At 34.8% G+C, this 15,180-nt stretch overlaps 1 long non-coding RNA gene across 2 annotated transcripts in view; it reads right to left on the bottom strand.

Moving 5' to 3' along the window:
* Positions 1-15,180, bottom strand: part of LOC111559710 — a 350,013-nt gene that overhangs the window by 199,124 nt on the left and 135,709 nt on the right. For both annotated transcript variants that reach the window (XR_006595557.1, XR_002740831.2), the window contains exon 2: positions 3,957-4,014. This is a non-coding gene — a long non-coding RNA (uncharacterized LOC111559710). The remainder of the gene's footprint in view (positions 1-3,956; positions 4,015-15,180) is intronic.

Below are 15,180 nucleotides of genomic sequence, written 5' to 3'. Positions count from 1 at the left end.
TTTCATAGAAAGGGAAAGGATGTCGTATATTCTGCCAATTCCATTTTATATGAAGTTTGACTTGAGTGTTTTAGCTTAGCTGTGTAAACGTCTGATTTCACCTGTTGTCCAATATATATTCCTCATCAAGAATTGAAAAGCTTTTTCTGGTAAGTAGATACGTGGCACAATGTGTTATTTGTTGACTCTTAGAATAAAAATCAATAAATTGTTTCCCAAATTATCCATCACTATAAATATAAACTTTATTTTTTTTATTTTTAGCATTTCTCATTCATTCACTTATTTTTTTATTGTCAAACTATGAGCTTATCCTTACATTGCTAGTATGTAATCTCATCATTTATCTTATTTCTGTCGCTATTTTGAAGCTTCTCTTCTATGAACATTTTAAAAGTATATGGCCATGTGAATAATAGCACATCTAGAAAATACTTTGTTGTTTGTTCATTTGGGCATATTATGAATAATGTAACTTTCAATTTCTCTAAGATAAATGGCCATTAGTGCAATTGTTGAATTGTATGTTAGTCCCATGTTCAGTTTTCTAGGAAACTGAAAAACTTTTTCAGAGTGGTTATACTCTTTTATATTCCCATCAGCAATTTATGAGTGATTTATTTCTTTCCATCTTTGCCAGAAGTTGATGTTGTCACCATTGTTTTTTATTTTAGCCTTTCTGATACTGTGTGCAGTAATCTCCTTGTGATTTTAAATTTTCTTAATGGCTAATGATGTTTAATATATTTTAATGTGTATTTCCCCTATATTTACCTGTATATCTATTTCTGTGAAATATCTGTGCACATCTTTTGCCTATTTTCTTCCTGAATTGTTTGATTTGTTTATTGCTGAGTTTGAGAGGTCTTTCTATACTACACACAAGTCCTTTGGATATAATCTTTGGATATATGGTCTGCAACTACATTTTCCCAGCTTATAGCATGTCTTTTTATCCTCTTCACAGGGTTTTTGGAGAGTAAAAATTTTAAATTTTGATAAAGTACAATTTATGCATGTTTCCTTTCATAAATTGTGCTTTGGGTATAAAATCTAACTTTTTTCCTAGTGTAATCCTGAAGAATTTTCCAATAATCCTTCTAAAAATTTCATACTTTTACATTTTACACTGAATCTGGTATCCATTTGAGGCACTTTTGTATAAGGCACAACACTTAAGGTTCACTTTTTGTCTATGAATGGCCAATTGCTCTAGTACCATTTGTTAAAAATGCTATTTTCTTCCATCAAATCACTTTTCCACCTTTGTCAAAAATGAGAAATTGCTTGGGCATATTTTTGTGGTTCAATTTCTATAATCTCTATACTATTTCATTGATTTATGGGTTTATCCCTTCATCAATACCACAGCCTTGATTACGAAGATAATCACGTCTTGCAATAGATTAGAATGATTCCTCCTACTGCATTCTTCTTTTCCAAATTGGTTGAGTAGTTTTTTGAGCTAGTTCTTTGACTTTCCATATACATTTTAGAATAATCTATATCTGCAAAAAACAACCTCACTGGGAAATTTCACTGGGAATTACATTAAACTTGAATTTTAATTTGAGGACAACTGACACTTTTATTATGTTTTTCCAATCAGTAAACACAATCTGACCTCCCTTTTTGACCTTTTTTTGTCCACACTTTGCAGCATGGATCTTTAGGGAATGTTCACACAATTCCTATTATATTTTAAGCATGGTACTGGCCTTTTTCACTTGTGCCCTCCGTGCAACTCTCAAAAAAAAAAAACAAAAACAAAAAACTTTTAAATTACTTACTACTTCCTCTAATTTGCCAATGAGAAAATTAAGACCAAAAGATGTCAATAAACTTGCCCATATTACACAGCTGGTAAGCAGCAGAACAAAAATTTCAAACAGTGTTTGTTTTATTCCAAATTCCATGCTTTTTCTTCTATACATCAAAGCTTCCCTTGGATGAAACTGGAATTTCTTATAATACATCCAGGACATACTACATTTATTCTCACTTCCTTATTGCTCTTATAATTCTTTTTCCCTTATATAAAATCATTCCATTTCTCTGCCTAAGAAAAACTTAACTATACCTTACAAGTGTTTAGAGAGTTTCACCAATCACATTAATCTTTCCATCTACCTAGGCCCAGCCAGGTCTCTACTTTTCTGTAATCCAATTTTGTCTCTAATAGCTACTATATAATTTAGAAGTTATTGAGCATCAAATAATACCACTTGTATATATTTACTTGAACAAAACACTAAGAATATTGAAGATAAGGACAAGATTTAATTTTCCTTTTGTATCCAACTTGTTACACCTGGCATTGGCAACTTACTGTTAAAATAGTTAATGTCTTAGCACAAAAAGTGATTTTAGCAATAATCCCCATATCATTGCTGATTTGTGCCCATCAGATTTTTGCCCATCATACTGTCATGTTCTTGTAATTTCCTCTACAGGTGTGTTTATGAATTTATTTCATGCTCCTACCGTTTGCACCAAAACAAAACACAAAAATGCCAAAATGAAAGACTAACCAAAATCTGACAAACATGTATGGTGTTTTTAATTAAAGAACACCAGAGTAAAATATATTCTATGTAACAATGTAATGAATTCATTATATGCCTCATCATGAATTTTGTCATCATTTTCAGTAATAGTTGTATATGTGGTTACATTGAACATTACTGGTTATTGTCTATGTGAATTATGTGGATTTTATACACTCTAACCTGCTAAAGGCATAAGAGAGTTTTCCCTAGAGTTTTCCAAGTAGATCATGCTCTTGGCCAAGTATACACATTTATGTTTAACATACCATAATTTACGGGCACCTGGGTGGCTCAGTGGGTTAAGAGTCCAACTTCTGCTCAGGTCATGATCTCAAAGTTTGTGAGTTCAAGCCCCACGTCAGGCTCTGTGCTGACAGCTTAGAGCCTGGAGCCTGCTTTGGGTTCTGTGTCTCCCTCTCTCTCTGCCCTTGCCCTGCTCGTGCTCTGTCTTTCTCTATCTCTCAAAAATAAATAAAAATGTTTTTAAAATTAAAAATAAATGAAATAAATAAAACCATAAATTATAGGTTTAATAGCATGCCATACCTGGTTTTGGAAGAATACTGTATATGTGTTCACATGTTATGTTTACATATAATGTTTTAGCATTTTTTAAAAGTTTATTTATTTATTTTGAGAGAGAGTACAAACGGGGAAGGAACAAAGAGAGAGGGAGAGACAGAGAATCCCAATGTGGCTCTGCACTGTCTGAGCAGAGCCAGAAGTAGGGCTTGAACTCAAACCATGAGATCATGACCTGAGTCGAAACCAAGAGTCAGACGCTTAACCAACTGAGCCACCCAGGTGCCTCCGTTTTACTATTTTGATAAGAATATTAATGTTTCTCCATATTGTGTTTTAGTTGCAGGAGGGCTAAAAGTGTTTCTTAGTATATTCCCCACAATATCTAAATCATGTACCTTACTATTCACTTAATGTACTGAATATCTGATGTCTCACACACATTTTTCATTTTGAGCAGATTAAGGGAAAAATGAATGCCCACAGTGAAATAGAATTGTCATACTAAATTTTATGGTGACTTAGTGCCATGGGAATATATCTGTTAACTGTGTATGACCTTGCTGGAGAGAACTGCAAAGAGAAGCAGGCTGCTAATTAACTATTTTCAAATTGATGTATCACCTCCATGTGGCTTTCTGTGAAAGTTTGCAATAAAGGTGAAAGTTAATGATAATCTGACCAGGCATGAATACTGGCATAGATCAAGAATGCCATTTAGCATTCATAAGCCACAACAGCATCAAAGGATTCTTTGAAAAACAAAGACTTTAGGTTTAGGGGCCTCAGAAAATCAATTTAACCATGTGTTTTACTGACCCCCAAGGAATAGGATCAAAAACCAGTAGAGATACAGGAAATTATCATTTACTTTATAAGTGTTACCTCCTAGGCTCTCCGGGGAAGAGCAAATGCCAAATGAACATCACAGCGGTTCTTTAATCTAGAAGTGAGAGTAAGAATGGTAATTAGGAAAGCTGAGAAAACCAGTAAAATAAAGATTAGTTTTATCCTAAATGGGAATTTAGATTTTACCTTTTTGAGGAGATACATATGACATAGGCTCATAGGCCTTTTTGAAATAAAGGAAAATTATGTAGAAATATAAGGAATCATTTGTATTGGTACATGTACACAATAGTATCTAAATTAGAAAATTATGAACAAGAAACAAAGTTTTTTAAAAATAATAATGTTCATTTTTGGGGTTATGTTTCAGTCTATTAATGGATAAAAAAATAATACAGAAGGAAGGGTGATAAGATAAAATATAAGAGAATGAAATGCCAAATGAAGAATAGAACGGAAAGACTCAAAGGAAGGGAGGCTAAGATGTCTACATATAAAGGAAAGGGGGAAAAAATGAGAATGTAAAGGACTACTGAAGATAAATCAAGGATCGGATATTATGAACCATTAGTAAACATATTACTTCCTTTCTATTTCTTTGAATTATAGGTCACAAAGTATTAACAATTTTTATCATAAACCTTTGAACATCTGATTAATTCATCATCTACTTTCACAGCTCTGCAACTGCTCTTTAAACACATTTGGTCCCACACTGAATAATAATACTATTGCAACTCACCCTACTCTCTCTAGCTTGGGGTTTATTATACTTTCGAAGCTTTTACATTTAATATTAAATAGTAGTTTTCTGCCTGGAAAATTTTTATGCACAGAAAATTTCATAAAAATAAAGGACTATATAATTTTTGTAGGCATTTTTTTAATTTTAATAATTTCCTAGAGTAAAAAAAAAGCCATATTGATGAAGAGATATATGACAACTAGTAAAAAAGTATATGGAGAAAGAACAGCTCAGCCTTAGTTAAATAAAATAGTTACATTTAATTCCCTTAGGCTTTTTAAGTAATACCATAATAAAAGTATCTGTTATTGAGTGCATATTTATGTACCTGACATGGTTCTAAGTGCTTTACATATATTAGCACATTCAATCCACTACAAGCTTATGAGGTAGGTATTACTTTTGTCCTCATCTTGTAGAGCAGTACACTAACATACAAAGTAGGTTTAATAACTTAGCCAAAGACACAGTTGATAAGAAGCAGCCCTAAGTTGAATAATTTCCAGATCCCTTGCCCTTTATTTTAGAAAATGATTATCTTAAAACTTATCATCATAATTAAACAATAAGCATTCTATTCCTTTTTTTTTTTTGGTCTGACATAAGTTCTGGTTATTCTACATCAAACTATTTTCTTGCAGTCCATAAGTCAACTAATTTATTTGTGAAAATGCCTAAGTAGTGGGAAAAAAATATCTTCACTGAGGATATTGGGACAAAGTTAACCACAGAGAAAATAAAACACATGCATTATACACATTTTTGGTCTTTCATACTAATATTTTTTCCATAAAATTCAGAGAGATGGGTTAATTTCAGAATATGAGAAAAAGCACTTACCCATCTACCTGAGACCTTTAATGCATAATTCGATATTCAACTCTGGCACATTGATAAAAGTAACTGGAGCTGTTTTTTTGGAAAGTGCATTAAATACAAAGTCAGAATGCCTGAGCTTTCTTCCTAGGTCTGCCAGCATGATCTTAGGCATGTCACATAAACAGCTGTCCCTCTGCTCTTCTCTAATTTGGGGATAACCCAGTAGAATGGTATCCATCCACACTACCTCTGTATGTTCTTGTGAGTAGCAACATAAAGGGTGGCTCTTTGAAAAACAATGGTAGTCTTTTTAGTTAAAAAAGAAAAAATTCAAATCCTAAACTAAATCTCAGTATACACACTAATAGCAAGGGGTGATTTCAGAACCAGATTAACTTGTTTTTATTGTATCCAAAGGGTATGATTCAATGGTCTCAGTTAGGTCTAATTCATAAATACCCTTAATAACACTGATCAAGAAGGGGCAACTTTATGAAGTGAGAATGTAGCCAATTCCTTTTGGCTTTTCCTCAGTGAAGGAGAAAGATCATGGTCATAGAAGTGGCTTGAGTGACCTTTACAAATGGAGGGATAAGTTACAGATACAAAAATAAATGTTTACAGTCACCTTTGTGATAACAGTTTTTTTCCCCCACTTCTCACCACTATGTAGAGAACAAACGGTTAATTGAATGCCTGCTCTTATTCAGCTCTCTGTTCTACCCCTCAGCACCAAGCATTAAGATAAGTGCTCTATGCTTATCTATTGCCATTAATGATGGCTTGTTTCTATTAGTCAGAAATCTCATGCAATTTCACAAATAACCTTCTATATCCTTTTTTTTAATTAACGTTTATTTATTTTTGAGAAAGACAGAGACAGAGTGCAAGCAGGGGAGGGGCAGAGAGAGAGGGAGACGCAGAATCTGAAGCAGGCTCCCTGACCTGACAGCACCAACCCTGATGCGGGGCTCAAACTCACAAACTGTGAGATCATGACCTGAACTGAAGTCAGATGCTTAACCAAGTGAGCCACCCAGGGGCCCCACTTTCTATGTCTTAACAGTAGGTAAGTTTTCCTCTCCCACTTCAGTGATTTTAAAAATAATTTTAAAGCCCACTCACTTGACCTGTGGAGTTTAAGCTTAAGAATTTCCTCTTACAGATTTCATTATTGGGCTTTTGTTGACAGAAGATTAGACGAGTTTTTATGCTTGGTGAACATTATTTCAAATGCATTTAATAACAAGAAAATGACTTTTAGTTCATCCCAATGCTAAGTATGCTTGGGAAACTAAGGAAACTGATAGAGGAGGAGGAGGTAAATGCAAACTCTGTCAAACAGTAGCATCCTGGGAAATCAAGGTGAGATGAAATTAGAAACTGCACCAGACTCTGGGTGAACATCAAGGGTCTGTAATAACCCTTGATTTGAGAGGCTGCTCCCAAAGTAAATTTGTTAAAACAGTGTTTCCATAAGGACTTCTAAAATTGAAGAGGAAGGATAGAAACTGTAAGCATATTTTACCCTCTCCTTCTTTTCTTTAACAACTTAGAGAATTCCCTTCTCCTGGAAGTTATAGGAGTAGAATTGTCTTGTATTTTGGCAACTAGTCAGTTTTTTAAGTGTTTGTTGGCAGGAATGGTAGGCAAAAAGAAGCCCAAAGTAAATAGAATAATGTACAAGAAGGAGTGCTAAATTACAAATATAGAGAAAGTAACATGTAGACATAGAAGACCGAGAAAAAATAATTGTTGTTAGAGAGATCAAGGAAGTTTACATAAAGAGAATATTTGAGCAGAGCATGGAATGCTTTACAGGTTGTGATGGGTGTGAATCAGCTTTGTGTGAGACAAGTACAGGTCTAGCACCTTCATAAAGGCCATGAATCAAATTGGACTAATAACTTAAATTTCTTATCTCATGTTCTCTCTACATTTATTTAGTTGCATTTCAGTTACTGTAATCAAGAGATGAATCTATCTTCTCACATCTTATTTTTTTAGTTTTCCATCTAAGTCCCTTTGGCTGATTGTTAGCAGATGTCATATAAAAAGGATATGAGAAAGTTGTGCGTCTGTTTCTGGAGCGAGCAGGATAGATATTGTTTGCCAATATCTGTTTCAATTAATTACACTTCGGTCTTATATTTTCCTGTCCATTCTTGTGTGTGGTTGGTTTGAGTTTTCAGTAAGCTTGAGGATTATGCATAACAATCAGTGTATAATTAATTCATTCAAAGTTTGTAAGCACCTGCTCAAGTCAAAGCACCATTCTAGGTGCTGTGGGCACAGTGATGAACAAAGCAAAATCCCTATCTCCATTTGTTTTACACTAACGAGAAACTTACATCAGACTGGTTATTATGTTATTAGGGAGAGAAGAAGAAAGCATCTTTGAAACAACTAAAGACACAAATGAATGTAAGGATTCAGGGAGTCTGTGTTCTCTTGCCATCTGCAGTCTTTATTTTTTCATCTATAAATTTAATTGTATAAAAGAGAGCAGTGCTGCTCAAACTTTAATATGCATACGAATCAGTAGGTCTTGAACGGTGCACTAAATTCCATATTCCTCACAAGCTCCCAGGTGATGGTTATACCTAAGACAGGATGATTTATTGGACATTTACAAGACTTTGTTTTCAAGGTGACAAAACATTTATAATTGCAATTCATCCAACAGATCCACATTCTTCATACTTCCAACACAGGCTGTTAGAGATTTTTGCTTATTTTCAAGATTCTAAGAGTTATCAGAATGTGTGTCTTGTTGTTAATGATGACTTAATATATCACCTGGATGACCACCTAATAATCAGATATTGTCAGGTGTTGTCAATTTACATGTTTCTTATGATGCCACAACTTATATCTACAGCCTAGACTTTTCCAGCAGCCTTCATGCTTTAGCTTTTGCCCCTATCAACCTATTCTCATAGTAAGAGGCCTGAAATAGTTTCATAAAATATAACTCAAGCATGTTGTTTCTTTGCCCAACATTCTCCAAGGTCCTCTCATTTCACTATCACCTACATAACACTGTATCATCTGGTGTCCTTTATCTCTTTGCCTTCATCTCCTCCTACTCTCCCCTTGCTCACATTACAGTAGTATCTCTGTTAAACTCAAGCAATGGCAGGCACAAGCTAACTTAGTTCTCTCAAATTCTCTTTCTTCTTCCTCCGATGATTCTCACCCATATCTCCTTTCAATCTTGCCCCAAAGCTTACCTCTTTCTATTAGGGCTCCTTTGACCAACCTATATATAGCTACAACTACCCTTCCAAACATTACATATTCATAATAACTGCTTTATTTTTCTCCTAGACCATCATCACCCTAGAATATACAATATGTTGAGTTTAGTGTTTGATATCTGTTATCTTAAAAGAAAGTAAACCTTATAGAAGTTGAAATATGAGTCTGTATTTAATCACTGTTTTTTTCCCTTACAGCTCCAAGAAAACTAATATATTGCATGTGTGTGTTTATGTGAATATATAAATGACTACTTTCTAAAATAAACAACAGCAATAAATGTTAGTTAACTTGAGGCCCAGCTATATCACAGGACTCTATATTCTTTTTTAAGTTATTTTTAAATTATTTTCAATGATTACTTATTTTTGAGACAGAGAGACAGAGCATGGGCAGAAAGAGAGGGAGACACAGAATCCGAAGCAGGCTCCAGGCTCCGAGCTGTCAGAACACAGCCCAATACAGGGCTCAAATCCATGGAATGAGAGATCATGACCTGAGCCGAAGTTGGACATTTAACCAACTGAACCACCCAGGTGCCTATCCATATTCTTTTTTATACATTTACATTTTTGGTATTATCTTAATGTTTTTTGGTATTTTTGCACCTTCATACATCAATCAGTTCATAGACATCTTTTTTTTTAATTTTAAGTTATCATAGAGAGAAATAGCAAGCAGGGGAGAGGGGTAGAGGGAGAGAGAGAGAGAGAGAGAGAGAATCTTAAGCAGACTCCAGGCTTAGTGTGGAGCCTGATGTGGGGCTCAATCCTACAACCTTGGAATCATGACCTGAGCCAAAACCAAAAGTTATGATGCCACGACTGAGCCACTCACGTGCCCCTATTGGCATCTTTAAGAGAGGTTTCTGTGACCTGGTATGAAAGGAGTATTTTGGAATTCAAATCTGTCATACTCTTCTTCATTGGTTATCAAATAATTTTGAAGAAAGCTAAATTGTTTAATGTTTTAAATGTTTTCTCAGGTCATTTTTTCTTTTCTCTTGTTTTAAAATTTTCCACCTTCTGTAGAGCTAGCAATTAATCATCTTAGGTTTGCTGGCAGGAGACTGACTATTTGGCTCCTTTATAGAATATGCCTTATGTTTCTTATTCTTCTTCACTGCTTCAGGATTTCTCTCTCTCTCTCTCTCTCTCTCTCTCTCTCTCTCTCTCTCTCTCTCTCTCCTTTTCTCTTTTATATGTATGTGTATATGTCCCTTTAAATGGATAAGAAATTGTTTTAGGCCATTGGAACACACCAAAGAGGAAGGAATCAGCTTCTGGTGTCTTCTCCTAGCCAGAGACTAAGTTAACTTGTTAAAATGTTCATTTTTTTGAGTGTGTGTGTGGGAAACCTCCTTCTGTCTGTTTTCACCAACAAGTGTGTGTGGAGTATGTGTGTGTGTGGGGGGGGATTAAGTAGAGAAGAAATGCTTTCAGCACAAATCTTGTTCCCAGAACAAACATTATTAGGAATCTGTTTCTCCTTAACTCAGCAAAGAATTTCTAATGCAGTTTCCAAAACTAATTGGACTTGATGAGATCTGATTATTTTTTAAGATGTGCCAGATTTCTAGCCTTTACCATCTGCTCAGCCAATTGGTAGCAAGTAAAAAATATAGTTGTGAAGATGAATACGAATACTGATTAATTAACCTCCAGGCAAGTGCCTTGAGACCTTATGACTTCTTCCTATTCTTAGATCTAAAGCCAGAGCCCTTTGTACATGGCTGTCATCAGAGAATTTATTCTTCATTCTTTATTATTACAAAAAGGGCCTAAGAGAGTTACAATGGAAAGGCTAATTTAAGCTTAATATTCCTACCAGATTTACTGGAAGAATCTAGAAAATAATTTAGTTTCACATAGTTCTATAATTAGGATGATAGGAAAATCCTTTTTATTCCACAAAGAATTGGCATCTCTTTTTTTCTTAATGAGAAATATTATATAATATTACAATATTATATAATAGAAGTTTCTTTGAAGGTATATGTAACAGGGTTATAATTAACTAGATCCTTCTAAGAGACTGTAGACATAGATTGACCAAATTCCTAGTAGAATAAAAAAGGATGCCTTCACAATGTTATAACAATTTTAGTTTCTGTGGTTCTCCATTAGCTTTGACTGGGATCTTTCATAGATGTTGTGTCATCTGCTCAGTTACAAGTCTAAAGATGTTCTTTGTGAACAGCTATTCATGGTACATCACCATAGTCTTTACTGCTAAAATCCTCCATTGTAAATACCAATGAAGTTATTCTCTCCTCTTGCTTTAAAGTCAACTGTCCCTGAGGTATCCAAACATGACTGAGCTTGTCACAGAATTTGGAGAATGCCCCTCTCCCTAACTTTGTTCCCAAAATTGATTACCTTGGTCTTAAATCATCATGGACACCATTCAGAATCTCCAAAAGTGGCTCATAAGATAGTGTTTTTCTTCCAGAAGTGGAAGTTTTTTTGGCATTCCAAATCATCCAAAGAGAGTAACCAGGGAGAGTTGCCATGCCATACTATGCTCCTCTCCCTTTTACTGCACCCCAGTTGCCTCTGCCCTAAAATGAATACATACCTAGATACATGTCAGAAGTAAGTCCTGAGATAAATATTAGTTTTCAATGGATTTATTAATAAGTGTTACAAACAGAAAATTCTAAGAGTGTATGAGAATCGAAAGAAGAAAGGGGATGAAGCCAGGCAAAGATGTGATTTCAGTGAATGCTGATTCTCTCCCTTTTACTGCACCCCAGTTGCCTCTGCCCTAAAATAAATACATACATAGATACATGTCAGAAGTAAGTCCTGAGATAAATATTAGTTTGCAATGGATTTATTAATAAGTGTTACAAACAGAAAATTCTAAGAGTGTATGAGAATCAAAAGAAGAAAGGGGATGAAGCCAGGCAAAGATGTGATTTCAGTTAATGCTGATTCCACAGGCAAATTCTAGAGTGTTTGTGCCTCAGTGTTTGTCCTGGTTAAAAACAAGGGAGGAGGGCTTCCATGCTCCTGCAGCAGTCAATCATAATCAAAGAGCTGCCTAAAGGTGATGTAAACTCCAAAGAACTTCTAATTATGTGGCAAAATGGCCCCAGTAGCTGCAGGATGATGCTCCCCAGGTGAATGATGTCACAAGCAAAAAAACACAGAAGCTAGGCAAGAGCACTTATAAGGTTCACTTCATCCTTCTGTAGGCCAAGAAAGTCCCAGTTCCTATATATACAACTCATTTAAATACATGCTTAGGAAAGGAGTGTTTCTTACATTGAAACCACAGATTTGATTCTGCTCGACACCCTGGTACACAAGATGCAAACAACCTAACTACGCTGTGATTCATGGGAAGTTTCTATAGATAATACACTATTGGATTTTTGAATTGTTGCTGTTGGCTAATAAAAGTATCCTGGGATAAACTGGTACCCAAGTTAATCTAGCAAATACAATGGATGACACACGCATCTGTTTAATTATGCTTATCTAACTTTCCTTCCATATTTGTTTACTATGTAAGATAAATGTTTTAATAGTACATTAAAATAATTTTCTGCTTTTCATACCCACAGAGTGATTATTATGTGGATATATTTGATGCTAACCACTTATTTTCAGTGGAAAAAACTGACAGTATCTCAGAACATTTCATGTTAAATAGTCTGGAATTTTCTTCAATTCCTGGAGACAGCTGAGGCATTAGTAAAGGAAACTACTGAATGACTAATAAGCAATGTGTTGGTACTGAATGATCAATTTTCAGTCACTTAAGAATTGTTTCAGCGGTGCCTGCGTGGCTCAGTTGGTTGAGCATCTGACTTTGGTTCAGGTCATAATCTCATGGTTCTTGAGTTCGAGCCCCATGTCAGGCTTTGCACTGATAGTGCGGAGCCTGCTTCGGATTCTCTGTCTCTCTTTCTCTCTGCCCCTCCCTCACTAGCGCTTTCTCTCTCAAAAATAAACAAACATAAAAAAAAGAATTGTTCCAGACACTATTATTAGGTAAAGATACGTTCATAGCTAACTCTTATGGAGAGATTTAAGAGAAAGGAATTTTTTAGTGTAAATTATAGTGCTGCTCAATTAGTTAAGTTAGTCTTTTGTATATTAAGTACTGGTCAGTGCCTCAAATTTGTGATTTAAACGATCTCTTCACTCATTATCTTCAGGTAAGACTCCATTTTAAAAACAAAATGTGCTTAATTTTCTGTTCATTTTAAACTGTTTTTGTTGTTGTTTTGTTTTGTTTTTGGTGGGGGAGGTAAGGTGGAAGGATAGAAACTTTAGTGCAAAATGTAGAAATCTTTCTGCACTTAGTGATTTTATGCCTACTCCCTAGATATGTAACACAAAATTCAACAAGCAATATTTTATCACGTTAGATGATATCTTAGACACTCTGAAGGTATGGTCAGGAAAAGAGAGTACATTGGAGGAAACCAGAGCTGGAGAGAACATCACTGTTTTAATCAGAAAGACACTCCTTACTAGAGAATGTGATTTACTCTTCTGAAGTCATGAGATACCTATATGAGAAAACTATTATAGAGAGGACTAGTTGGATTTTACTACATGGCCCTTAAAATCTCTATAATATCCATTTATAAATAGTTAGAAGCTGTTGTAAAAAAGGACCTAAAGGATAGAAGAAAATTGCTCGTAGAAATGGAGGTTTAAAAGCAATTCTCAAGTAGAGTCATAGCATATATGACACAAGGGAAGAGTGAGAGAGAAGAAGAAATAAGTTTGGACAAATATCTTTGGGAAACCAAATGTTATGAGATAGATAAAAAAGGAGAAGCCATGCACATCCAAAAAGAAACTGGAAAATCTAAGAATGCAAAGATATACATCGTGATGGTGGAAGCAAATAGAGAAAATGTTAAAATGTTGCGTGGAGGATATAGTCAACTGCATATCCAGTGAAGCCTGATATTCTTAGCACTTATGGCCAAAGGCTGACCAGCATTAGTTGCCACAGCTCCTTCCCGCCCCCCAAGCAGGATCCCCCCCAAAGTTGCATGTGATTCATTGTGCCTCTACAAGTAATATTCTCTTTACTATCCCTTTGACCCATTTCCTTTCCCTTCTGGTAATAAGATATGGTCAGTGTTTATGAGAAGCTATTGAAATTGTGAGAAAACTGTTATGTTGTACTGGAGAGAAAGATGCCATGCTTTATGTTTCTTAATTATCTGGAAATAATAAAAACTCCCATTGGAACACAATATAGTGAAAGATAGGGCAATTAAAATATATTACTGGACTGCCACTGTGTATCAGGAACTACTTTTGACAATGAGAAACAGAGGGGGAGAAGACATCTTAAATATATTTTGGATATAAAGAGATTATGGAAAACTGAATGAGGTAAATCCCGAAAACAGATTCAATGTCATGTGCCTAGGCTTTGTAATTATTTTTGTGAAGATTCCCAAAGGAGTCAGCTACCAAATAAGGAGGAAGACCATGGTACCTACAGATAGATTTTAAAAAATGCAAAAAATATTTTCACCACATAAGCATGCCTTAGTGCTAAAAAAAATGATGGTTGGTAGTCTAAAATAGAGAAAAATATGCCCCTGAAGCAGAGAATTGAAGTATCAAAAGTTACCTTGATTATCCCCTCTAGTAATATCTCTAAAAGTGGCTTGGAGCAGCCCGGTAGAGCAGAAAGCCACTAAAAAAAAAAGCTTATACCATGGAGCTCTATAAACACAATAATAAACAAGACCACAAGGCATTATCATCATAAAGTATAATTCAAAGCAGTGCAGTCTAGTCCCACATTTTGGTGGTTTGTGAGAACACTTATCTCTTTTCAAATACAGTTGTGGGGATAATAGAAGTAGGTGTGTGGCAGGTTTTTTCTGAGGGTTAGTTTCTCCTTCTGTATGTTTTTAGGCTCATGAATTTACTCCTGTGGGGTTTTAGACACCTAAATTTTGATAATATTGCATTCTGAGAATTAGAAGCCAACACTTTAATTTGATACCTCCAGAAGGAAAAAAACAGTATTATTTCAGGTAAAATATATTTTAGGTGTATATGACAAAATTACAATAAAAAATGAAACAGAAATAGTATGAACCTCTTTCTGTTTGGTTTAGTTCTTTCATATTGGAGGCAACTTCACAAGGTTCAGAAGGGCTGACTTACAGCATCTCCATTCATTATGGGATGTTTCTTCCTAGGTTTGATGTTATCTCATAGATTATCTATCCTTGTGGTTCTTAATCAAATTTCTTTATTTCATAAACTGTATGTTTAAGATTAAATATATGTCACTTCACTATCTTTAACTTTACCTTACCTGATTAAAATGTAACAGAATATGTATCTCAAAACTTTAAAGATACATAAAAAAATCTTCATGCAAGGCCTGTGGGGAAAGAGGGCTAATATTGTTTCTTCAGATTAAAAATAAGAAGTGAAA

This window comes from Felis catus, chromosome A3 (assembly GCF_018350175.1).
Source record: "Felis catus isolate Fca126 chromosome A3, F.catus_Fca126_mat1.0, whole genome shotgun sequence".
Lineage (NCBI taxonomy): Eukaryota > Metazoa > Chordata > Mammalia > Carnivora > Felidae > Felis > Felis catus.
This window is presented reverse-complemented; position numbering and strand designations above follow the sequence as displayed.